At 43.4% G+C, this 26,867-nt stretch overlaps 1 protein-coding gene across 31 annotated transcripts in view; it reads right to left on the bottom strand.

The window, feature by feature from the left end:
• Nucleotides 1-26,867, bottom strand: part of USP54 (ubiquitin specific peptidase 54) — a 127,224-nt gene that overhangs the window by 92,565 nt on the left and 7,792 nt on the right. For 12 of the 31 annotated variants that reach the window (XM_063670470.1, XM_063670472.1, XM_063670478.1 and 9 more), the window contains exon 1: nucleotides 1,253-3,161. The exons of 16 other annotated variants lie outside the window; for them this stretch is intronic. The gene's annotated coding sequence lies outside the window, so the exon portion shown is untranslated. Of the gene's footprint in view, nucleotides 1-1,252; nucleotides 3,162-11,588; nucleotides 14,912-26,867 lie in introns of those variants that run through there. 3 more of the 31 variants (XM_054503753.1, XM_054503757.1, XM_063670473.1) reach the window with 2 other exon arrangements.

Below are 26,867 nucleotides of genomic sequence, written 5' to 3'. Positions count from 1 at the left end.
TATAATAACGGTAGCCCACTTAGTGAATACAAACTACATGTTTGGCACTGCGCTAGGCACTGGACCCATGGTGTATCCTCTAATTCTCACAATTAACCTGCCAAATAGTGATTATTTTTCTCATTTTGCAGGAAAGAAAACCCATGTTCTTTCTACCTATGTATAGCCGCTTTCTAGAGGGATAATATTACTACCTGGCCAGGTTGTACTGGGAATTAGAAGTAAATGCAAAGCACTTAGCAAGGACCCAGCACTTACCTCATATTAGGAGCTCAAGAAATCATTACTGTACGAATATAACCATCACTTGAATAAGTGCCTCAACTGAACAGCAATGAAATCCCAGAAACAAGTTTCCTCTCACATCATCTACCATAAAGATGACTTCTAACTAGCAGTAGTTTGGGAGAATCCAAAGCTCATCACTTGTAACTGCTTGAAATACCAAAGTATCAATCATCCAGTATCCAAAAAAAAAAATTTTTTTAATACACACACAAATATTCTTAGAAGCTCAAAACATAAAACACAAGGAAATAGCCCATAATGAAAGTGATATTTGACTCAATCTAAAGATCAAATATTAAATATTTTACTTTCAAAAGGATTATAGGCCTCATGCCTCAAGGAAGCAGGCGCTAAATTAACAAATCTATCTAACTTCCCAAAAATCATTCCCAGAAGCATCTGTTATCCTGAAGTACTTGGCAAACCATCTCCCAGAATTGACAACATATTGCCAAAATTTTAGTGGATTTTGCCAACACTATTCTGCTAATAGGAAAAAAGAATCATTCAGCTACTTTCCAATTTAGCCACAAAATAGGCTCTTTTTTCTTCATTACTACTTTAACCAGTACGTTAATACTGAAAATAGGTATAAAGAAATCACAAATAACCTTCTTCTGTTTGAAGGAAATTTAAAATACTAAATCCACAACTCTTGCCTTTAATTCTAAGGAACTCAAGAAAATCTATGATTTTTTTTTGAAAAAAATATGAAATCTCCAAAATCTAATAATTGAAACAGAGAGGAGGGGGAAAGAGCAGAAACAACAGCTTGAAAGATGCCTCTTGAAAGTTGAGAGAGTCCCAAAATCTCAATTTCAAAGTTTAAACTACTGCTATTAAAAGAAATAGCTTATTAATCAGTGCTTGGGAATATTTTTTTTAAAAGAAAGAAAACTTCACAAAAACTAACCGGTTCCTGCAATCTTCTATCTGTTTTTACCACAACAACTACAATACTTACCAGACAGCACAGTCAACCTCCAGCAAAAGACCTCTAATCACGAGGGTATCTGTGGGGCAAGTGATACAAGAATGGGGAGGGATAAGGGAATAGCTAGAGCTGTGGGGAGGGAAGGCTAGGAGGGAGGAGACAACTGTAGCTAGCAACAATGAGAAACTGTGAATCTAAACCACAAGGACTTCCCCCAGAACAGGATATCAGAGAGAAGACAATTCTTTTTACCAACTACCAGGAACTCAGCACTGACAATTCATGACAAAGTTAAAAAGGTGGAGCTTCCAATTAAAAACAAAGTAAACTTAAGAAAGTAACCAAAAGTAACTTGACAGGACGTTATCACAAACTTCACCTGAGGCTTAAGAAAAACAATTATGAAGCTGTTTCCTGGGGCATTCCTGATGACAAAGGTCATCAAACAATAAGGTTTGCAGGGTGGCTGCTGCTTCCAAAGAAGGGCCAGTCCCCCACAAAAAAAGTCCTTTGCACTGCAGTCAAAAGGAGCACGAGAAGACACATTTTTGTAGTTGTTTACAGAATAATCAAAACAATGTTATTGTTGGAATCCCTAATTCAGAATTCCAAACTGGGCTTAAATTAAATCAAATCATTTTAATAGGCAAAACTCCTCCAACTGTCTTAAACGAGCCACACTATTAAAGAAAATTATTATTTAAACTGAGCCATTGGAATCTACTGAATCAATTTTAAAATGCTTGGGATCTAAAGGTTCTCAACCCCAAAGTCCACAACAGGGAAAGATCTCCACCCCTCTCTCGGGGAAGAGACCTAGTTATATCACCAAGAACAAACAGCAGGCAGAGTCCCATCCCCAAACATGTGATCAGTCAACCGAGAACTTGCATTTGCAGGCAGGGCACAAAGGCCCCAGAGGACCAACACACACCCTTCTATGTATTACCTGAGGTTATAAAACAGTTTGATTGAAAGAGGTGGTTTTATAAGCATACTGATGGAAAAAACTCATCAGTAGAATCCTTGCCAAATATGAAGGTCTGTTGTGTTTCTATAGGTTGAGAGAAAATATATGAGTTGACTAAAAAAAAGATGTAATTAAGATTTATTGGTAAAATTTAACAAACATGGGCAATGTCCAAAACTAATTAAGCTCTTACATTTTAACAATACAGTATATTAAATTGAAGTAGTCCTTTGGCCACAAGGAAAGTGCCACAAAAAAAAAAATAAAAAAAAGATACTGTTGCTTTTCTTGTTAACCATTAGCATTCTAACTCAGGTCTCCTAGTGGTGCTAGGTGGAGGAGGAGGTAGTAATGCCATTTCAAAGTGTGAAACACAAAATTTCTACTGATAAGTGCTGACTGCAAATAAAGACATACAAACATCAAGACCAAGCTCTTCAATCAAGTCATTAAAATATAGGTATATATTCATCGCGAAACTAATCAAATAAAACTAGAGTACCGGGACAGAGTTACAGAGCTTCAACCCTGATTACAACTAGACAACATTACTTTTCATGTCTCATCCAGGTAAGGGAAGTGATCCACAGGGAAATCTCACTCTAATAGATTGTAATCTCTCCAGAGGCCCCTCAGAAAACACCTCCCATAAAACTCTGCTATGATACTCACATTCTGCCTTGCATAAGTTATTTTCAGACATTTCTTATTCCCTCTTCAAGACTGCAAAAGAGGTTCTGTGCCAAATAGAAAGAGAACCCTGTATCAACCACTGGGCTTCTCCATTCAAAATAAATTGGGTAACTACAAGTTTTTGTTAGGTTAGTGTCGAATTGCATGTAGAAAAGGTTTTATAGGCCGGGTGCAGGGGCTCACGCCTGTAATCCCAGCATTTTGGGAGGCCAATGCGGGAGGATCATTTGAGCCCAGGAGTTCAAGACCAGCCTGGGCAACACAGGGAGGCCCCTTCTCTACAAAAAAAAAAAAAAAAAAATAGAAAGAAAAGAAAAAGTTTTTAATTAGCCTAGTGTGGTGGCATGCACCTCTCTGGTCCCAGCTACTCCAGGCTGAGATGAGAGGATCCCTTGAGCCCGGGAGGTCAAGGCCCCAGTGAGCAGTGATTGTGTCGCTGCACTCCAGCCTGGGCCACAGAGCAAGACCCTGTCTCAAAAACAAAAGGAAAAGAAAAAATAGAAAGAAAAGGTTTTGGGTACATGATTGCTAACTACGTCAAGAGGGAGAGTGATATATAGGGTTTCAGTTTATTATTTTTTTAAATAGGGTTTTAGTTTAAATGTTCAGGTATTCTAAAGTTGGACGACTAGTTACAACAGTACTTTGTAAAACTGTGCTTCAACAAAACTTAACAAGTCGTATTTTTCAAGTACTTTGCAGGGAATATGTAACACCACAATAGGTCCACCTTAGACCAGAATAGACAAAGGTCTCTGAAAAAATATAAATATTATTAACAGGGAGAAACAATATTTAGGATTTGAGTAAATCAATCAAGAAAAATCCTTGGAGGGTAGTGGGGAGGGTAATGGAAAAGCACAGGCTGAAAAGTCCTATTTGGTCACATTCCATAACTTTTCGTTATTGGTTTCTACTAGCAAATAGAGTAAGGTACAACAGAATGTTCAATGTAATGAAAGAACATTTTGCTTCTCTTAAAAGTCATAAAAGAGAAACAGAGGATTTCTCTAAGAAAAACCAAAATAATTCCCTCTGGAGTAACCCCAAAGTCAAACCATCATTGTTGTCTTTTATTTCTGAGATGCTAATGATAATGCTGATGTCGGCAGTAAAGGCAGGAACTGAGTGGCTCCACAGTAGGAACACGGGATTGGAAAATAAAAGACTCTTTTTTTTTTTTTTTTTTGAGTCCGAGTCTTGCTCTGCCACCCAGGCTGGAGTGCAGTGACACGATCTCGGTTCACTGCAACCTCCCCTTCCCAGGTTCAAGTGATTCTCCTGCCTCAGCCTCTTCAGTAGCTGGGATTACAGGTAGGTGCCACTACACTCAGCTAGTTTTTGTATTTTTAGTAGAGATGGGGCTTCGCCATGTTGGCCAGGCTGGTCTCGAACTCCTGACCTCAAGTGATCCACCTGACTCAGCCACTCAATGTGCTAGGATTACAGGTGTGAGCCACTGTGCCCGGCCAATAAAAGACTCTAGATTTTAGAATGTAGTGACAAAATTTGGGAACTTTTTATTTTTTAAGAGACAGGTTCTTCCTCTGTTGCCCAGGCTGGATGCAGTGCTGTGATCACAGCTCACTGCACCCTCAAATTCCTGGGTTCATGCAATCTTCTACCCTCAGCCTCCCGAGTAGCTGGGACTTCAGGTGTGTACAACCAGACCCAGCCAATTTTTTAAAGATTTTTGGAGACAGGGTCTTAGTATGTTACCTAGGCTGAGACTTTTAAATAAACTGGAGGATTGGGGTGGGGAGGGGTGGGGAAGAGACTGCTTCATATCAAGTGAAAGCCTTTAGCATTTGATCCTGGGGAGAGGGGAAGCTTAATTCAGAGCTGTTAAACTGGAGTTCTAGCAAACAAAAATTAGAGACGGATTTGATCTTAGCTAATAAGGAACCTAAGAGAAAATATTCTAGCCTTTGACTCTAGGTTGTAAGGAAGAATATACCATAAAGTAGATAAAAAACAGGGAAAACTACATAACTAATTTGAGTCTAGTGGAGTTTTTTTTTTAACTTTTTTTTTTAATCTTGGTTTTGTTTGAAGACAGAGTCTCACTCTGTCACCCAGGCTGGAGTATAGTGCCATAATCTCAGCTCACTGCAATCTCTGCCTCCCGGGTTCAAGTGATTCTCCTACCTCAGCCTCCTGAGTAGCTGGGATTACAGGTGCACGCCACCACACCTGGCTAATTTTTGTATTTTTAGTCAAGACAGGGTTTCACCATGTTGGCGAGGCTGGTCTCGAACTCCTGACCTCAGGTGATCCACTGACCTCAGGTGATCCACCCACCTCAGCCTCCCAAAGTGCTGGGATTACAGGCGTGAGCCACCAAGCCTCACTGGTGTTTTCTTTTAAAGACAGAGTCTCACTATGTTGCCCAGGCTAGAGTGCAGTGGCTAGTCACAGGTGCAATCCCTGTGCAATCACAGGTGACTCTAGTTTTTATTCTGAGATTTATTCACAATGTTGGCAGAGCACGTGTACCTTAAAGAGCTGGTTGTTTCACTCAAGTACGCATTACTGAGAAGAGGAATATTGCAGAAAGGGTAGAGGGAAAAGAAAAAAACTGATCCAAAGAATACATTTTGGAGAAACTTCGGCTGTTAATCACAGACCTGAGCAGCAAAATCATCCAAGAAATCTCTGTATTTCTCACACAAATGGACTCTAAAGAAAGAAGAAAGGGAGATAGGGGCCACACATTTGGGCTTCTAATGTTATAGCATCATTATTGTTTAAATTCATTTATTTAACTATATCTTGCATAATTCTAAAAATTATATCAAATAGCATTATGTCATTATGAACATTAACCACCCTGTCTGTAGAACAAGGGTTTTTAAGTCTTGGACTGGACTTAAAGCTCCTAGAAAGCAAGAAGAGTATGAAAACCCCTCTCAAGCATACCACAGAATTACCTAAATGCTAGTCTTACAGAAAGTAATCAGCCAGGCGCGGTGGCTCACGCCTGTAATCCCGGCACTTTGGGAAGCCAAGGCAGGCAGATCTCTTGAGGTTAGGATTTTGAGACCAGCCTGGCCAACATGGTGAAAAACCCGTCTTGACTAAAAATACAACAATTAGCTGGGCATGGTGGCGTGCGCCTGTAATCCCAGCTACTCAGGAGGTTGAGGCAGGAGAATTGCTTGAACCCAGGAGGCGGAGGTTGCAGTGAGCTGAGATGGTGCCACTGCACTCCAGCCTGGGCAACAGAGCCAAGACTCCATCTCAAAAAAAAAAAAAAAAAACACAAAAAAACAGGCTGGGTGTGGTGGCTCATGCCTGTAATCCCATCACTTTGGGAGGCCAAGGCGGGCAGATCATTTGAGGTCAGGAGTTCAAGACCAGCCTGACCAACATGGTGAAACCCCATCTCTACTAAAAATACAAAAATTAGGCCAGGCACGGTGGCTCACATCTGTAATCCCAGCACTTTGGGAGGCCGAGGCGGGTAGATCACAAGGTCAGGAAATCGAGACCATCCTGGCTAATACAGTGAAACCCCGTCTCTACTAAAAATACAAAAAAATTAGCCAGGCGTAGTGGAGGGCTCCTGTAGTCCCAGCTACTCGGGAGGCTGAGTCAGGAGAATGGCGTGAACTCGAGAGGCGGAGCTTGCAGTGAGCCAAGATCGCGCCACTGCACGCCAGCCTGGGCGACAGAGTGAGACTGTCTCAAAAAAAAAAAAAACAAAAACAAAAACAAAAACAAATTAGCCAGGCAGTAGTGGTACGCGCCTGTAATCCCAGCTACTCAGGAGGCTGAGGCAGGAGAATCACTTGAGCCTGGGAGGTGGAGGTTGCAGTGAGCTGAGATCAGGCCATCGCACTCCAGTCTGAGTTGGACAGAGTGAGATCCTGTCTCAAAAAAAAAAAAAAAAAAAAAGAATAAAGGGTCTCTCAGTGTTTATGTTCAAGTAACTTTATTTTACTTAATAATATTCCCAAATGCAAGAGTAGTGATAGTGGCAATTTAACAGGCCATAGAGAAGCCATAAGGTGCTTCCTTTAAGTGAAAAAGTGAAAGTTATCGACTTAATAAGGAAAGAAAAAGAATCATACACTAAAGCTGCTAAGGTCTACCATAAGAACAAATCTATGCATGAAATTGTGAAGAAGGAAGGGAAATTCATGCTAGTTTTACTGTCATACCTCAAACTGCAAAAAGTCATGGCCATAGTTCATGGTAAGTGAAACCACCTTTGCAAAAATTATAACAGAAAATTATTACGGTGAAAGAGATCTGACTTACTTGACTCCCTTTTGCTTCTAACTTCCAAGCTGTCCTTGTTCATTCCTGGACATAAGGCGAACTAACTTTGGGAGGAACTTAGTTTATAGTTTAACTTTGAAACAAAGACAAAAACACAGCCCTTTCCCAGAACCCTCTTCTTGCCTGGGGACTAGACTGCCTTTGCAGGACTAACAAATTGCTACAAGATTAGAAATTATGCTTTAGGAATCATGCAGCTAAAGGCCCCAAGGTTCTACACCTCCCTAACTGCTCCTAGGGATAACATCACTAATGTAAAACCTAAGATTGGTGCTCAAGATATTTTTCAAACCCTGAACTCAATGGATCACCTGGCACCATCCAGATCAATAAACTGTCTCATCTGGTCTTGTGGTCCTACCCAGGAACTGACTCAGTGTAAAAGGACAGCTTTGACTCCCTGTGATTTCATTGCTGACCTAAGCAATCAACACTCCCCACTCTCTGGCCCTCTACCCACCAAAGTAGCCTTAAAAACCCCAATCCTGGAATATTCTGGGAGACTGATTTGAGTAATAATTAAACTCTGGTCTCCTGTGCAGCCAGCTCTATGTGAATTAAACTCTTTCTCCATTGCTATTCTCCTGTCTTGATAAATCAGCTGTATGGGGGCAACGGGCAGAATGAACCCGTTCAGTGGTTACATAAGTGCTTAGTTAAGATGGAAAAGGCAGCCAGGTGTGGTGGCTCACTCCTGTAATCCCAACACTTTGGGAGGCCAAGGCGGGCGGATCACCTGAGGTTAGGAGTTCAAGAGCAGCCTGGCCAACTTGGTGAAACCCTGTCTCTACTAAATATATAAAATTAGCTGGGCATGGTTGTGGGTACCCGTAATCCCAGCTACTTGCAAGGCTGAGGCAGGAGAATCACTTGAATCCCCCGAGGCAGAGGTTGCAGTGAGCCGAGATCATACCACTGCACTCCAGCCTGGGCAACAGAGCAAGACTCCATCTCAAAAAAAAAAAAAAAAAAGGTTGGAAAAGGCATTAAATTTGTGGGTGGAAGAAATGAACAGAATTATGTTCCAATTAACAGCTGTCAGGTTCAGTACTATTCATGGTTCCAGGCATCCACTGGAGGTCTTGCAACATATCCTTCATGGATAAGGAGAAACTACTGTAGTCTTTTAATAAACAGTGTTGGAATAACTGAATATCCCCCACATGCAAGAGAAAAAGTTGGACTCCTATCTCACACCATATGCAAAAATTAATTCAAAATGGATCAAAAACTTAAATGGATGAGCTCAAACTATAAAACCTTTAGAAGAAAACATAGACATAAATCTTCATGACCCTGGGTTAGGCAAAGACATCACACAAGTGACAAAAGAAAAAAATACATAAATTGGACTTCATCAAAATTAAAATTTTGGCCGGGCACAATGGCTCACGCCTGTACTCCCAGCACTTTGGGAGGCCGAGAAGGCCGATCACAACAAGGTCAGGAGTTCAAGACCAGCCTGGACAATATGGTGAAACCCGATCTCTACTAAAAATACAAAAATTGGTCAGGCACAGTGGCTCACACCTGTAATCCCAGCACTTTGGGAGGCCGAGGCTGGTGGATCACGAGGTCAGGAGATCGAGACCAGCCTGGCCAACATGGTGAAACCGCATCTCTACTAAAAATACAAAAAAAAAATAGCTGGGCGTGGCAGCATGCATCTGTAGTCCCAGCTACTCGGGAGGCTGAGGCAGGAGAATCGCTTGAACCCAGGAGACAGAGGTTGCAGTGAGCCAACAGAGCGCCACTGCACTCCAGCCTGGCGACAGAGAGAGACTCCGTCTCAAACAAACAAATTAGCTGGGTTTGGTGGCACGTGCCTGTAGTCCCAGCTGGTTGGGAGGTTGAGGCAGGAGAATCATTGGAACCCAGGAGGGGGAGGTTGCAGTGAGCCGAGATCATGCCACTGCACTCCAGCCTGGGCAACAGAGCAAGACTCCGTCTCAAAAAAAATAAAATAACCCATGCAGATTGACTGCCCATTGAAAAAATAAGAATAATCTACCAGGATCTTCCTGGTAAAATCAAGATGATCAGTGGATACAGTTATTCGATGTCTGACACATTCACTTAACCAATCAATGAAATTTGTATCACTACATTATCAGCCACATGAAAGACTGTGAAACTGATGGGATTTTGACTCACTATATGTAGAACAATCGCCTGATCCACAAACCTCTTAATCCTAAATAGAAGTAATGAAATTCAAAAATAGAAATAGAAGTAATTTGTTATGATCAATCAACCCATACTCCTTTTTCTCCTTAATACTCCATATCATGTTTAGTCCTTTATAATTGAATTTTCCCAAGATTTAACAATTTTACACGTCTATGGTTTTCCAACTACTTTCCTTTCCTCTTTTTGGATATAAAGACATTTGTCTCTCTCTAGTCTTTATGGTTTCTCAAAGACAGTGGTTCTGAGATCATCAGCCAGTTAATTCAGCACCCCGAAATGTAATTCATTTCAGCCTTAAGACTTAAATTCATTTAAAAATGTTCACTCTTACCATCTTGGGCTACATTTTCCAGTTTTTAACTTGCTATATACTTTCTAGTTTGAAAACAATTATCCCTGCTGCTAATAATAATCTATATAATATTTATTTTTTGAAAGAGTTTTACAATTTCTCAAAAATCCTGCAAAACAGGTTAATATACCATATCCCATTTTATAGATAAGGAAACTGAAGCACAGAGAAATTAAAATTATTTGCCCAAGGTAAAGAGCTACAATGAACCAAAATCAATTGCACTTTTGGGCTTTTTTTTTTTTTTTCGAGATAGAGTTTCGCTCTTTTTGCCCAGGCTGGAGTGCAATGGCGTGATCTTGGCTCACTGCAACCTCTGCCTCCTGGGTTCAAGCGATTCTCCTGTCTCAACCTCCCCAGTTGCTGGGATTACAGGCATGCACCACCATGCTCAGCTAATTTTGTATTTTTAGTAGAGACGGGGTTTCTCCATGTTTGTCAGGCTGCCTCGAACTCCCGACTTCAGGTGATCCGCCCGCCTCGGCCTCCCAAGTGCTGGGATCACACTTGTGAGCAACCGCGCCCGGCCCAAGGGCTCTTTTCATAAGGCCATGTGGATCTTTAATACAGAACTTCTCAGGATTGCACATAAAATTTTCTCTGCTAAAAATTGATTTTTTGATTAGCAGTTGACAGGAGTTAAGAAAGGTGTAGGGGTGGAAGGGAAGTGGGGGTAGCTATAAAAGGACATGGTAGATCCTGTGGTGATGAAAATATTTGGTACCTTGACTGTATCAACATCAATACCCCAGTTGTAAAATTGTACTATAATTTTGGAAGATATTGCCATTGGAGGAAATGAGGTAAATGGTACATCAGGTCAATATTATTATTTATTTTAACTCTGTATAAATCTAGAATTATCTCAAGATAAAAAGTTCCATTCAAAATAACAAACCATTGGGGCCTACTTGAGGATAGAAGGTGGAAGGAGGGTGAGAATCAAAAAACTACCTATCAGGGGCCAGGCGCAGGGGCTCACGCCTATAATGCCAGCACTTTGGGAGGCTGAGGCAGGCGGATCACCTGAGGTTAGGAGTTCGAGACCAGCCTGGCCAACATGGTGAAACCCCATCTCTACCAAAATACAAAAATTGGCTGGATGTGGTGGCGGTCGCCTGTAATCCCAGCTACTCAGGAGGCCGAGGCAGGAGAATCGCTTGAACCCGGGGGGCGGAGGTTGCAGTGAGCCGGGATCGCGCCACTGCACTCCAGCCTGGGTGACAAGAGCGAAACAACATCTCAAAAAACTACCTATCAGGTACTATGCTTATTACCTGGATGATGAAATAATTTGTACATCAAACCCCTGTAACATGCAGTTTACCTATATAGCAAACCTGCGCATGTACCCTGGAACCTAAAATAAAGGTTACAAATAAATAAATAATAAATATTTGATATTTCTTTTCTAAACCAATTTCATGTTTAAGAACCTTACTTAAAGTGAATAGGAAAGTTTGGGTAAATTAAAACAAAACAGGATCACGTATAGGAGCTCTGAAATCCAACACAGAAGTCTTCTAATGTGGGATAAGTTCCATCAATAAAAGCTCCAAAACAATTCATGAAGATCCTTGAAAATAAAAAAGGAGCTCCTGGGATTCTTATTTCCTAGAGAAATGAAACCAGTCAAGACAGTGTAGGAAACAAAATTGTTAAGTCATGAAAAGTCACCTCAAAAAGAAGCAATAGAATAAAGTTAGAACCACCAAAGCTTTGCTTTCCCCAACACCACCATACACTTTACTGCAATCCTCAACTTAGAGAAAGATTGAATGTGTGTGTGTCACCTTCAACCTGATACTCACACACACATTTCAAAAGCTTCCCCAAAAATGCCTTTTTTCTTTTTTTTTTCTTTTTTTACTACTCACCAAGTGCCTGAAGCGTCAATCATTTCCTGCTTCTCCCAGCTGCAGGACTTGAAACTAGGAAAACATTCAGTCAGCGTCTAGAGCAGGTCTGGTTAGAAGGATGAGCTCATCCCTTTCAGATGCACACCTGATCCTCAAGAAGCTGCCCCTCCTCCAGCAAGCAGATCTTTGTATGTTTAAAGTGACACCGACAACCTGTACAACCACTTTGCCAGAGCCAAAGTAAGTCCTTCCTTATACATGCCTAGTGCCATGGAATCATTTCCTGGTCTAGCCACCTCACACAGCCACTGAACGCAGGTGGCAGTGGCAACAGCTGCTGCTGCTGCTACTATGGCTTTGTTAGAGAAGGACTTCATTTTCAGCTACAATGGAGGTCAAGTCCTTCACCACTGCCCTGGAAACACTGCACTGTTTGTTTCAACAGCCCCTTGCCCACAGTCAGATCTTACCAGAATCATGCCTTCTTTCAAAACTCACAACCATTTTTCTGAACCAAAAATGTAGCACCTCAACACCTGCCTTATTCCATTTGCCCTGTCTAAAAGTTAAATTAGCCAAAGCAGCTAAATGTACTCTATGTATTTAGAGCTAAAATGTTCCCAACTCAGGTTTGCCTTCAGTTTTACTACCTCTAAGAAAACCTTTATTCTGCTGTAGCAGTCTTTTTATTGGTAAAGTATACAGTAATCCTAACACAGAGATACATAAACTTCACTTCATGAAAAAATAGTATAATAGCCGGGCACGGTGGCTCACGCCTGTAATCCCTGCACTTTGGGAGGCCGAGGTGGGCAGATCACGAGGTCAGGAGATTGAGACCATTCTGGCTAACACTGTGGAACCCCGTCTCTACTAAAATTATAAAAAAATTAGCTGGGCGTGGTGGCGGGCACCTGTAGTCCCAGCTACTCGGGAGGTTGAGGCAGGATAATGGCGTGAATCCGGGAGGCGGAGCTTGCAGTAAGCTGAGATCGAGCCACTGCACTCCAGCCTGGGTGACAGAGCAAGACTCTGATTCAAAAAAAAAAAATAGAATAATAGTGGCCAGGCAAGGTGGCTCATGCCTATAATCCCAGAACTTTGGGAGGCCAAGGCGGGTGGATCACCTGAGGTCAGGAGTTCAAGGCCAGCCTGACCAAGGTGAAAACCTGTCTCTAATAAAAATACAAAAATTAGCCAAGCGTGGTGGTGTGTGCCTGTAGTCCCAGCTACTTGGGAGAGTGAGACAGGAGAACTGCTTGAACTCAGGAGGTGGAGGTTGCAGTGAGCTGAGATCGCACCACTGCACTCCAGCCTGGGCGACAGAGCAAGACTCTGTCTCAAAAAAAAAAAAGAAAAAGAGAAAATAGTATAATAGTGGTACAAAATATCTTCAATCAGAAGTACATGGGTTCCAAATAGTCATTCAACAAACATTTCTGTACACCTATTATGTGCAAGTATCTCTGATAGGGTGCTGAACTGGGCTTTGGACAACAGCATCACAAAAATCTAAGAAAAAACTCATCCCACCCTAATTAGCCTTCCCCAGGACCTTTGCAGTATTTTTACTTCAGTCATGACAAGCTTCTAATATGCTAACAGGCTGTCTAAGGAGTATAAACTAGTCAGAGAAAAATCAAATTCATTAGTGGTTACCTTTGGTGAGGGACTTGTAATCAATAAGGGGAAACTCGGGAGCAAACTAATTTACTAATATTTAATTTGTTGGATGGTGGTTATAAAGATGTTTACTGTATTATTCTTTTAAATGTCTTACAAAATATATAATAAAATTTAAAAAAAACAGAACTGTGAATCAAAGGAAAAAAGAGAGGACAACCCATGAGATGGGAGAAAATATTTGTAAATCATTACTCTGATAAGGGGCTAATATCCACAATATACAAAGACCTCCTGCTGTGTGCAGTGGCTCACACCTGTAATGCCAGCACTTTGGGTGGCCAAGGCGGACAGATCATTTGAGGCCAGGAGCTTGAGACCAGCTTGACCAGCTTGGCCAACATGGCGAAACCCCATCTCTACTAAACCTGTCTCTATTAAGCCCTGTCTGTACTAAAAATGCAAAAAAGTTAATCAGGCGTGGTGGCGCACACCTGTAATGCCAGCTGCTTGGAAAGCTGAGGCAGGAGAAGCACTTGAACCCGGGAGGCAGAGGTGGCAGTGAGCCGAGATCACACCACTCAACTCCAGCCTGGGTGACAGAGTGAGACCCTGTCTCAAAAACAAAAACAACAAAAAAACTCCTACAACTCAACAACAACAAAATACAATTAAAAAATAAAGAACTTGAACAGACATTTCTCCAAAGAAGATACACCAATGGCCAATGAACACAGGAAAAGACACTCAAGATCACTAATCATTAGGGAAAATAAATCAAAACCACAGTGAGATATCACCTCACACTTATTAGGATGGCTACTATTAAAAAAATGGTGGCCAGGCACAGTGGTTCACGCCTGTAATCCCAGCACTTTGGAAGGACGAGGGGGGAGCAGATCATGAGGTCAGGAGTTCGAGACTAGCCTGGCCAATGTGGTGAAACTCCTTCTGTACTAAAAACACAAAAATTAGCTGTGTGTGGTGGTGCGCACCTGTAGTCCCAGCTACTCAGGAGGCTGAGGCAGAAGAATCGCTTGAACCCAGGAGGCGGAGGTTGCAGTGAGCCAAGATCGCACCACTGACTCCAGCCTGGGTGACAGAGTGAGACTCCATCTCAAAAAAACAAAACAAAAAAAACAGTGTTGGCAAGAATGTGGAGAAATTGGTATCCTTGTGCACATTGGTAAGAATGTCAAATGGTATAGCCAGTATGAAAAATAGTATGATAATTCTTCAAAATTAAAATAAAATGACATATGATCCAGCAATTCTACTTTTGGTTACATATCCAAAAGAACTGAAAGTATGGTCTCAAAGAGATAACTTGCCAGGCACATTGGCTCACACATGTAATCCCAGTATTTTGGGAGGCTGAGGCAAGAGGATTGCTTGATCTCATGAGTTTGAGACAAGGCTGGGCAACATAGTGAGATTCCATCTCCACAAATTTTTTTTTTTTTTTTTGAGACAGAGTCTCGCACTGTTGCCGAGGCTGGAGTGCAGTGGTGCAATCTTTGCTCACTGCAAGCTCTGCCTCCCTGATTCACGCCATTCTCCTGCCTCAGCCTGGTGTGTCCGGAGTTGGTTCCTTCCAGTGGGTTCTTGGTCTCGCTGACTTCAAGAATGAAGCCGCAGATCTTTGCGATGAGTGTTACAGCTCTTAAAGGTGGCACAGACCGAAAGAGTGAGCAGCAGCAAGATTTATTGTGAAGAGCAAAAGAACAAAGCTTCCACAGTGTGGAATGTGACCCAAGTGGGTTGCCGCTGCTAGCGGGGGTGGCCAGCTTTTAGTCCCTTATTTGTCCCCGCCCATGTCTTGCTGATTGGTCCATTTTACAGAGTACTGATTGGTCCATTTTTACAGAGTGCTGAATGATGCATTTACAATCCTTTAGCTAGACACAGAGCACTGATTGCTGTGTTTACAATCCTCTAGCTAGACAGAAAAGTTCTCCACGTCTCCACTCCACCCAGGAGGTCCAGCTGGCTTCACCTCTCACTGGGACTACAGGCCCCCGCCACCATGCCTGGCTAATTTTTTGTATTTTTAGTAGAGATGGGATTTCACCATGTTAGGCAGGATGGTCTCCATCTCCTGACCTCATGATCCGCCCACCTTGGCCTCCCAAAGTGCTGGGATTATAGGTGTGAGCCACCGCGCCCAGCCAATTTTTTTTTTAATTAGTTGGATGTGGTGGCATGTGCCTGTAGTCCCAGCTACTTGGGAAGCTGAGGTGAAAGGATCACTTGAGCCCAGAATATCGAGACTGCAGTGAGCCATGATTGTGCCACTGCATTCCAGCCTGGGCAACAGAGCAAGACTCTGTCTCAAAAAATAAATAAAGAGATAATTGTATACCCATGATCATAGCAGCATTATTCACAATAGACAACAGGTAGGAGCCACCTAAGAGAACAGGTAAGCAAAATGTGGTACATACATAGAACTGATTCAGCCTTAAAAAGGAAGGAAAATCTGACACATGCTACAACACAGATGAACTTGAGGACATTATACTAAGTGAAATAAGCCAGTCACAACAGGACAAATACCAATGACTCCATTATATGAGGCATGAAGAATAGTCAAATTCATTGAAACAGAAAGTTGGATGGTGGTGGCTAGGCATTTTGGGGAAGGAGGAATGGGGGGTTGTTTAATGGATTTGGAGTCTCAGTTTTATGAGATGAAACAGGGTGGGCAGGTGTGGTAGCGCACACCTGTAATCCCAGCACTTTTGGAGGCCAAGGCGGGCAGATCACCTGATGTCAGGAGTTCAAGACCAGCCTGGCCAACATGGTGAAACCCTGTCTTTACTAAAAATACAAAAATTAGCCAGGCGTGGTGGTACAGTCCTGTAATCCCAGCCACTCAGGAGAGTGAAGTAGGAGAATCACTGCCTCCTTGAACACAGGAGGCAGAGGTTGCAGTGAGCCGAGATCACCCCACTGCACTCCAGCCTGGGCGACAGAGTGAGGCTGTCTCAAAAAAAAAAAAGGATGAGAGAGTGCTGAAGATTGGCTCACAACAATGTGAATGTATGCAACACTACTGAACTGTACACTTAAAATGGTTAAGATGATAAATATTGTGTGTATTTTACCACAATTTTTAAAAAAATAAAGAGAATTAATCAAAACACAAAGTGGGGCGTGATGCTGCTCACCTGTAGTCCCAGCCAATCAGGAGGCTGAGGTGGGAAGGAATTACTTCAGCCTAGGAGTTCAAGTACAGCCTGGGCAACACAGGAGAGCCCATCTCTTAGCCTGATCAGTATAAGGTGTTGAGAGAGAAACACTCTAAATTCAAATTCAAATAAACAATCTGCTGCTTTTCTCATTTCAGAAAGCAATTCAAGCCTTACTGGTGATATTTGTTGAAAAGGACTAATAGGCGCCGGGCGCAGTGGCTCATGCCTGTAATCCCAGCACTTTGGGAGGCCGAGGCGAGTGGATCACGAGGTCAGGAGATTGAGACCATCCTGGCTAACACGGTGAAACCCCGTCTCTATTAAAAATACAAAAAAATTAGCCGGGCGTGGTGGCGGGCATCTGTAGTCCCAGCTACTCAGGAGGCTGAGGCAGGAAAATGGTGTGAACCTGGGAGGCGGAGGTTGCAGTGAGCCGAGATCGCGCCACTGCACTCCAGCCTGGGTGACAGAGCGAGACAATATCTCAAAAAAAAAAAAAAAGAAATGGGCCAATAGGCATCAAATTCATTACTCCTAACTGCCTAACTGAACAGTTTCATACAACTGAAAAACCTAATATATTCAGGGCAGCTAATATATTTCTAGAGGCAGGAATTAGAAAGTAAATATTGACCAGGCACAGTGGCTCATGCCTGTAATCCCAGCACTTTGGGAGGCCAAGGCAGGAGGACAGCTTGAGCCCAGGAGTTTGAGACCAGCCTGGGCAACATGGTGAAACCCCATCTCTACAAAAAATACAAAAATTAGCCAGGTGTGGTGGCATGCACCTGTAGTCCCAACTACTCAGGAGGATCACTTGAGTCCAGGAGGTGGAGGCTGCAGTGAGCCATAATCCTGCCATTGCACTCCATCTTGCGGGACAGTGAGACCTGGTTTCCACAAAAAGTAAATATCATTCCTAGAGTTTGCTTTAAAAAAAAAAAGAAAGAAAAAAAAAAATAAACAGAAAGAAGACTTAGCCTAAAGAACATAGTCTCCAAATACGAAGGATGGTAGCTTAGAAATAAAAAGTCATTAATTATTTGTCATATTCTATACAAAGTTTGAAGTCTGCATTAAGTTATTAAGAGCCCCATTCCTGAGGCTTATTATTCAAAAGGGTGGAAATAAGAAAACTTTAATTTTAAAAACTAAGAAGTAGGCCGGGTGCGGTGGCTTATGCCTGTAATCCCAACATTTTGGGAGCCGGAGGAGGACGGAGAGCCTGAGCTCAGGAGTTCAAGATCACCCTGACCAACATGGTAAAACCCTGTATCTACTGTATCTACTAAAAATGCAAAAAATTTCCCAGGGATGGTGGCATGCGCTGTAATTCCAGCTGCTTCAGAGGCTGAGGCACGAGAATTGCTTGAACCCAGGAAGCCGGAGTTGCAGTGAGCCAAGATCACGCCACTGCACCCCAGCCTGGGAGACAGAGCAAGACTCCGTCTCAAAAAAAAAAAAAAAACTAAGAAATAATCCTTCAGAGGAAGAAATGTGCTTAATTGAGTGGTAAGGATTAAATGAGTTGCAGTGTGCAAAGTGTTAAGCCTAGCTCCTGCCACATGATATTGCTCAACAAGTTATTCAGACTTGGCCAGGCACGGTGGCTCACGCCTATAATCCCAGCACTTTGGGAGGCCAAGGCAGGTGATCAGTTCGAGACCAGCCTGGGCAATATGGTGAAACCCTGTCCCTACCAAAAATACAAAAATTAGCCAGGCGTGGTGGCACGTGCCTGTGGTCCCAGCTGCTTCGGGGGCTGAGGCAGAAGAATCGCTTGAACCCAGGAGGCGGAGGTTGCAGTGAGCCGAGTTCATGCCACCGCACTCCAGCCTGGGCAACAGAGCGAGATTCCATCTCCAAAAAAAAACAAAAAACAAAAAACAAAAAACAATTATTCAGACTTTCTCCAGTGTCTCATTTCCCTACGTTTCCCTCTTATACCAACGTAACCAAAATGAGTTTGACTGTTTTTAACACAAACATGAACAATATTTGAAATAACTGTATACACTTACAAAGTAATTTTACAATCACTATCTTTTAAAACTTAAAACAGCTCAAGGAAGGGAAAAAGAAAACTGAAATTTAGAGTCACTATAACATTATGGCTACTGTGCTAAGAACTGACATCTATCACTTCATTTAATTTGCTCAGATAGGTTATTATTATCCTAATCTCACAGGTAAGGGAAGTGAGGTTCAAAAATATTTAGTAATTTGGCCAGGCTTGGTGGCTCATGCCTGTAATCCCAACATTTTGGAAGGCCGAGGCAGGCGGATCATTTGAGCCCAGGAGTTCGAGACCAGCCTAGCCAACGTGATGAAACCCAGTCTCTACTAAAAATATAAAAAATTAGCAGGGCATGCTAGCACGTGTCTGTAGTCCCAGCTACACAGGAAGCTGAGGTGGAAGGATCACTTGAACCTGGGAGGTGGAAGTTGCAGTGAGCCAAGATCCCAAGATCGTGGCACTGCACTCCAGCCAGGGGGACAGAGTGAGACTTTGTCTCCAAAAATAAGTAAAATTTATATGGAAAGGCATAGGCCCTAGGAATATGTATTATAGATATCAGTAAGTACTCTAAAACACTGAGGTATCTAAAGCTTAATTTGGTAATTACAAAGTTTCTTATATCAAGTCTGTAAAATAAGCTTGATGTTTCCTTAGACCTAGTGGGCATCAGGAAAGGTGAAAACCCAATACTAAAATGATACTGCCTCTCCCTGGTGTTCCCCTAACACTGAAGGAACACATAGAATTCCCATTTGTTCCTAAATACCCTTCTGATCTTCAATGACCATGAGTAAAGATAAACAAGGAGTTGAAAGAAATGGCAAAAAAGAACCAAAGAACTTATCTTGTTTTGGCACTATACAGCTCTGACTGGGGTCAACATCCAAGACAGGATGTACCATCAAAGGAAATGGATCTGCACAGAGAAATAAAAGCTCAGCCCGGGTCAGAAATGAAACAATGGCACACAAATAAGTTTTGTTTCCACAGAGAATGCATTTTTCTACATAAACTTTACCACGAGGCTGGGTGCTGTGGCTCACGCCTGTAATCCCAGCACTTTGGGAGGCCGAGGTGGGTGAATCACTTGAGGTCAGGAGTTCGAGACCAACCTGGCCAACATGGTGAAGCCCTGTCTTTACTTAAAATACAAAAATTGATGGACATGGTGGCTCCTGCCTGTAATCCCAGCACTTTGGGAGGCAGAGGTGGGCAGATCATGAGGTCAGGAGATCAAGACCATCCTGGCCAACATGGTGAAACCCCATCTCTACTAAAAATACAAAAATTAGCTGGGTGTGGTGGCAGGCACCTATAATCTCAGCTACTCGGGAGGCTGAGGAAGGAGAGGCACTTGAGCCTAGGAAGCGGAGGGTGCAGTGAGCCAAGATCGTGCCACTGCACTCCAGCCTGGCTACAGAGCGAGACTCCGTCACAAAAAAAAAAAAAAAAAAAAAAAATTAGCTGGGTGTGGTGGCGTGTGCCTGTAATCCCAGCTACTCAGGAGGCTGAGGCAGGAGAATTGCTTAAACCTGGGAGGCGGAGGTTGCAGTGAGCCAAAATCATGCCACTGCACTCCAGCCTTGGTAATAGAGCAAGACTCTGTCTCAAAAAAAAAAAAAAAAAAAGAAAGAAAAAATTAGCCAAGTGTGGTGGCACACACCTGTAATCCCAGCTACTTGGGAGGCTGAGGCATGAGAATCACTTGAACCCGGGAGGCGGAGGCTGCAGTGAGCTGAGATCACACACTTGAACCCAGGAGGCAGAGGCTGCAGAGAGCTGAGATCACACCACTGCACTCCAGCCTGGGTGACAGAACAAGGCTCTGCCTCAAATTAAAAAAATAAAAATAAAAAAATTTTACTGTGAAACTACACTATCTACAAGATGTTTCTTCAGAAATTTCTTCTCAGGAGAAACTTAAAAATTTTTCTTCCAAGACTTAATAATTGTCACTGACTTCCTGCCAGCTTTATATCAGAAACTTCTGGCCAGGCACAGTGGCTCACACCTGTACTGTAATCCCAGCACTTTGGGAGGCCAAGGTGGGTGGATCACTCGAGGTCAGGAGTTTGAGATCAGCCTGGCCAACATGGTGAAACCCCAACTCTACTAAAATTACAAAAATTAGCCGGACATGGTGGCACACACCTGTAGTCCCAGCTATCTGGAAGGCTGAAGTGGGAGAATCGCTTGAACCCAGGAGACAGAGTGAGACACTGTGTCAAAAAAAAAAAAAAAAAGAATATATTTGGCTGGGTGTGGTGGCACACACCTGTTATCTCAGCACTTTGGGAGACCAAGACAGGAGAATCACTTGAGCTCAAGAGTTTGAGACCAGCATTGGCAACATGGTGAGGCCCCATCTCTACAAGAAACACAAAAAATTAGCCAAGCATGGTGGTGCACGCCTCTGGTCCCAGCTACTCAGGAGGCTGAGGTGGGAGGATTGCTTAAGCCCAGGAGGTCGAGGCTGTAGTGAGTGGTGATCATGCCACTGCACTCCAGCCTTTTTTTTTTTTGGAGATGGAGTCTCACTCTGTTACGCAGGCTGGAGTACAGTGGCATGATCTCGGCTCACTGCAACCTCCACCTCCAGGGTTCAAGCAATCCTGCCTCAGCGTCCGGAGTAGCTGGGACTACAGGTGCACACCACCATGCCCAGCTAATTTTTGTATTTTTAGTCAAGACGGGGTTTCACCATGTTGGCCAGGCTGTTCTCGAACTCCGGACCTCAGGTGATCCACCCGCCTCGGCCTCCCAAAGTGCTGGGGTTACAGGCGTGAGCCACCGCACCCGGCCTACCACCCTCTTTTTTTTTTTTTTGAGACCCTGTCACCCTCACCAAAAAAAAGAAATTTTTACTATAAAGAGATTTAAAATGTCAAAATAAGAAAAAAATTGCATATGCCAAAACAAAGATAGGCAAAGACATGAACAGTTAGAAATATGACTATCTTGAAAACCCAAAAGGGCTGAGCGTGGTGGCTCACACCAAAACTTTGGGAGGCTGAGACAGGCTGACCACCTGAGGCCAGGAGTTTGAGACCACCCTGGTCAACATGGTGAAACCCTGTCTCTACTAAAAATACAAAAAATTAGCTGGACGTGGTGGCGCGTGCCTGTAATCCCAGCTACTCAGAAGGCTGAGAGGGAAGTATCACTTGAACCCAGAAGGCGGAGGTTACAGTTGAGCCGAGATTGTGCCACTGTACTCCAGCCTAGGTGACAGAGCAAGACTCTGTCTCGAAAGGAAAAAAAAAAAAAAACACAGAAGAAAAAATTATAATTAGCAAAAGGATTTAGTGTCTCACACCTGTAATCCTAGCACTTTGGAAGGCTGAGGAGGACAGATCACTTGAGGCCAGGAGTTCCAGACCAGCTAGGCCATGGAGAAACCTCATCTCTACTAAAAATACAAAAATTAGTCACACGTGGTGCCATACACATGTAGTTCCAGCTACTGGGGAAGGATCATTTGAGCCCGGGAGGTCAAAGCCGCGGTGAGCCAGTATTGCACCACTGCACTCCAGCCTGGGTGATACCTGTCTCAAAAAACAAACAAAAGAACTCTATGGTATTGGCCCAGAAATAAACAACTGAAAAGAACAGAAATATTCAAAAATAAATACATGCAGGCTGGGCGCAATGGCTGGTACCTGTAATCCCAGCACTTTGGGAGGCCAAGGCGGATGGATCACTTGAGGTCAGGAGTTCGAGACCAGCATGGCCAACATAGTGAAACCCCCGTCTCTACTAAAATTACAGTAAACTAGCCAGGCGTAGTGGCATGCACCTGTAGTCCCAGCTACTCCAGAGGCTGAGGCAGAGAATCGCTTGAACCCCAGTGGTGGATGTTGCAGTGAGCCAAGATCACGCCACTGCACTCCAGCCTAGGCAACAAAAGTGAGACTCTGTCTCCAAAAAAAAAAGGAAACACAGGCGTACATACATACATACACAAATGGTGGATATATGGCAATTGAGAATATGATGAAGATAAGATTTCATATCATTAAAGACAGGATATTCAACAAATAGGCTTGGGTCAGTTGCATATTTGTGGAGAAAAAGAGTACCTCCAAAAACATATAAAGATAAATTCCAAATCAATTAAAGAGCTAAATATGTTAAGCTAGTAAAGAGTTAGGATAAATATAAAATATTTTTATAATTTTGGGATGGAGAGAGCCTACTTAAGCAAGCCTCAAAACCCAGACACCATTAAGAAAAAAGGCAGATATGAAATTTTAGTGCATCAACAGATACTATAGATGATGCAACAGATTGTAGAAAATATGTGCAATATATGTTTAAAATACAGGGATACATAGAGAGAGTTCCTATTAGTCTAAAGAGAAAAGTGGGGAGAGGTGTGGATAGTTAATGGGTACAAAAACAAATAGAAAGGCCGGGCTTGGTGGCTCACATCTGTAATCCCACCACTTTAGGAGGCCAAGGCAGCAGATCAGTTGAGGCCAGGAGTTTAAAACTAGCCTGGCCAACATGGTGAAACCCTGTCTCTACTAAAAAATACAAAAATTAGCCGGGCATGGTGGCACCCACCCGTAATCCCAACTACTCAGGAGGCTGAGGGACAAGAATCGCTTGAACTTGGGAGGCAGAAGTTGCAGTGAGCCGAGATCACACCACTGCACTCCAGCCTGGGGAACAGAGCGAGACTCTGTCTCAAAAACAAAAACAAAAATAGAAAGAATGAGTAAGAGGGAATATTCGATAGCACAAATGGATAATTACAGTCAATAATTTAATTGTACATTTTTAAATAACTACAAGTATAATTGTTTATAACACAAATAATGAATGCTGAGAGGATGAATTCCCCATTTTACATGATTTGATTATTATGCAATGCATGCCCATGTCAAAACATCTCATGTACCCAATAAATATACACACCTACTATGTATCCACAAAGAAATAAAATATTTTTTTAAAAATAAAGCTGGCCATAGTGCCTCACACCTGTAATCCCAGCACTCTGCGAAGCTGAGGCAGGCAGATCGCTTGAGGTCAGGAATTCCAGAATAGCCTGGGCAACATAGCAAAACTCTGTTTCTATAAAAAATACAAAAATTAGCTGGTCATGATGGCTCACACTGTGGTCCCAGCTACTCGGGAGTGAGGTGGGACGATCACCTGAGCTTGGGAAATTGAGGCTGTAGTGAGCGAAATCACGCCAGCCTGGGCAACAAAGAGATCTGTCTCAAAAAACAAAAAAGGCCCAGCACAGTGGCTTACACCTGTAATCCCAGCACTTTGGGAGGCCAAGGTGAGAGGATTACTTGAGGCCAGGAGTTCGAGACCAGCCTGGCCAACATGGCAAAACTCGTCTCTACTAAAAATACAAAAATTACTTCAGCCAGGCATGGTGGCTCACGCCTGTAATTCCAGCACTTTGGGAGGCCGAGGTGGGCAGATCACTTGAGGTCAGGAGTTCAAGACTAGCCTGGCGAACATGGTGAAACCCTGTCTCTACTAAAAATACAAAAATTAGCCAGGCACGGTGGCGGGTGCCCGTAGTGTCAGCTACTTGGGAGGCTGAGGCAGGAGAACTGCTTGAGCCCAGGAGGCAGAGGCTGCAGCGAGCTGAGATTGCGCCACTGCACTCCAGCCTAGGCGACAGCGAGACTCCATCTCAAAAAAAAAAAAAAAAAATCAAGTTCCATTTATGTATCCTCAGCAAACTAACACAGGAACAGAAAACCAAATACCACATGTTTTCACTTATAAGTGGCAGCTGAACAATGAAAACACATGGACACAGGGAGGGGAACAACACACACTAGGGCCTGTGCGGGGGTGGGAAGAGCATCAGGATAAACAGCTAATGTATGCAGGGCTTAATACCTAGGTGATTAATAGGTACAGCAAACCACCATGGCACACATTTATGTAACAAGCCTGCACATCCTGCATGTGTATCCAGGAACTTAAAATTAAATTAAATTCTAAAAAAAATACAAAAATTATCTGGGCATGGTGGCAGGTGCCTGTAATCTTGCCTCCTCAGGAGGCTGAGGCACAAGAACCATTTGAACCTGGGAGGTGGAGACCACAGTGAGCTGAGCTCACACCACTGCACTTCAACCTTAACAACAGAGGGAGACTCTGTCTCAAAAAAAAAAAAAAAAAAATTAAAAAAATGTTTTCAGAGAATAAATGTAGCTTTGATACAAAAAGAAAAACTAAAATGGGCCGGGAGGAGTAGAATGAGAAGAAAAAAGCCCAGTTACAAAATAAGCAAAGAATAAGCAATTCCACTGAAAGAAATACAGCCAGTAAAGAAATAAAAAGATGTTAGGCTGGGCACAGTGGCTCACACCTGTGATCCCAGCACTTTGGGAAGCCAAGGCGGGCAGATCACCTAAGGTCGGGAGTTCGAGACCAGCCTGACCAACATGGAGAAACCCATCTCTACTAAAAATACAAAATTAGCTGGGCATGGTGGCACATGCCTGTAATCCCAGCTACTCAGGTGGCTGAGGCAGGAGAATCGCTTGAAACCAGGAGGTGGAGGTTGTGGTGAGCTGAGATCGCACCATTGCACTGCAGCCTGGGCAACAAGAGCGAAACCCTGTCTCAAAAAAAAAAAAATTAGCCGGGCGTGGTGGCGCATGCCTGTAATCCCAGTTACTTGGGAGGCAGAGGCAGGAGAATCACTTGAACCCAGGAGGTGGAGGGTGCAGTGAGCTGAGATCATGCCATTGCACTCCAGCCTGGGCAACAGAGAGAGACTCTGTCTAAAAATAATAATAATAAATAAAACAAAATAAATAAAAAATAATAAATATGGAAAATATTCAACTTCATCTCAAATAAATGGAAATTTAAAATGAGATCACTTGGCCAGGTGCAGTGGCTCATACCTGTAATCCCAGCACTTTGGAGGGCTGAGGTGGAAAAATTCCTTGAGTTCAGGAGTTCAAGATCAGCCTGGGCAATATAGTGAGCCCTCGTCTCTTCAAAAAAATTAAAAATTAGACTTTCTCTTCCTGGTTCCTAGCAGAGTCAGGAAAAGCTTTGTTGAGAGGGCGGGGTGAAAAAAACTTTTTTAAAATTAGCTGGGCATGGTGGTGCACATCTGTAGTTCCAGCTACTTGGGAGGCTGAGGTGAGAGGATTGAGTTCAGGAGGTAAAGGCTGCAGTAAGCCGTGATTGCACCACTGCACTCCAGCCTAGGCGACAAAGACCCTGTCTCAAGAAATAAAAATAAAAATAAGGCAGTGGTTCACACCTGTAATCTCAGCATTTTGGGAGTGCAAGGTTGACGGATCATCTGAGGTCAGGAGTTCGAGACCAGCCTGGCCGACATGGTGAAACCCCATCTCTACTAAAAATACAAAAATTAGCCGGGATTGGTGGCAGGTGCCTGTAATCCCAGCTACTTGAGAGGCTGAGGCAGGAAAATTGCTTGAACCCAGGAAGCAGAGGTTGCAGTGAACCGAAATTGCGCCACTGCACTCCAGCCTGGGTGACACAGCAAGACTCCATCTCAAAACATTAATAAATAAAAATAAATAAAATGAGATCGCTTGTCTTCTCTTTTTAGCAGCAGGGTCTCACTCTCACTCTGACGTCCAGGCTGGAGTGTAGTGGCATGATTTAGCTGACTGCAACCTCAAACACCTGTGCTCAAGGGATCTTCCTGCCTCAGCCTCCCAAGTAGCCAGGACTATAGGCGCATGCTGCCAGACCCAGCTAATTTTTAAAAATTTTTGGTAAAAAACTAGCCGGGGCCGGGCACAGGGGCTCACGCCTGTAATCCCAGCACTTTGGGAGGATGAGGCGGGGTGGATCACCTGAGGTCAGGAGTTCAAGACCAGCCTGGCCAACATGGTGAAACCCCCTCTCTACTAAAAGTACAAAAATTAGCTAGGCATGGGGCTCACGCCTGCGATCCCAACTACTTGGGAGGCTGAGGAAGGAGAATCGCTTGACCCAGGAGGCAGAGGTTGCAGTGAGCTGCGATTGCGCCACTGCACTCCAGCCTGGGTCACAGAGCGAGACTCCATGTCAAAAAAAAAAAAATTAGCCGGGCATGGTAGCTGGTGCCTGTAATCTCAGCTACTCAGGAGGCTGAGGCAGGAGAATTGCTTGAACCTGGGGGCAGAGGTTGCAGTGAACTGAGATTATGCCACTGCACTCTAGCCTGGGCAACAGAGCAAGACTCCATCTCAAAAAAAAAAAAATTTTTTTTTGATAGAGGCCAGGCAGGTGGCTTACACCTGTAATCCCTGCACTTTGGGAGGCCGAGGCAGGCAGATCACCTGAGGTCAGGAGTTCGAGACCAGCCTAGCCAACATGGTGAAACCCTGTCTCTACTAAAAATACAAAAATTAGCTAAGTATGGTGGGGCGTGCCTGTAGTCCCAGTGATTCTCAGGCTGAAGCCTGAGAATCACTTGAACCCAGGAGATGGAGGTTGCATTCCAGCCTG

Source organism: Pongo pygmaeus, chromosome 8 (assembly GCF_028885625.2).
Source record: "Pongo pygmaeus isolate AG05252 chromosome 8, NHGRI_mPonPyg2-v2.0_pri, whole genome shotgun sequence".
Taxonomy (NCBI): Eukaryota; Metazoa; Chordata; class Mammalia; order Primates; family Hominidae; genus Pongo; species Pongo pygmaeus.
This window is presented reverse-complemented; position numbering and strand designations above follow the sequence as displayed.